The 326-nt window shown below is 46.0% G+C and overlaps 1 protein-coding gene across 3 annotated transcripts in view; it reads right to left on the reverse strand.

Annotated features, from left to right (window-relative positions):
• LOC119591252 overlaps window positions 1–326 on the reverse strand; it is a gene marked incomplete in the record, with an annotated part of 41430 nt that overhangs the window by 26813 nt on the left and 14291 nt on the right.

A 326-nucleotide genomic window follows, 5' to 3' on the forward strand; every position in this document is an offset into this window, starting at 1 on the left:
AAGACACTTTTTCTTATATTTTCGTACTTATCCACTTGATTTGGTACATATCCACTCTTATTTTTAAAGTTCAAGGACCGATCGACCACCGCCACTTGTCTCGACGGAAATTGGTAAACATGAAACCACCACCGATGACCGACATCCCAATCGGCCGTTTTACTCGTTCCCTTGTTTATGAGAAATCCCGGCGCGTGTAACCGCTGGGCGAAAGAAAGAGGTAAGTAGGTAGTGGCGGTTGCGATAAACAGGGTCGTTTGCGAGACGATGATTAGGGATGGCGCGGTAGTTGATGGGGGTTACTGCCTATTACATGGGTAAAAGTA

This window comes from Penaeus monodon, chromosome 28, assembly GCF_015228065.2.
Source record: "Penaeus monodon isolate SGIC_2016 chromosome 28, NSTDA_Pmon_1, whole genome shotgun sequence".
Lineage (NCBI taxonomy): Eukaryota > Metazoa > Arthropoda > Malacostraca > Decapoda > Penaeidae > Penaeus > Penaeus monodon.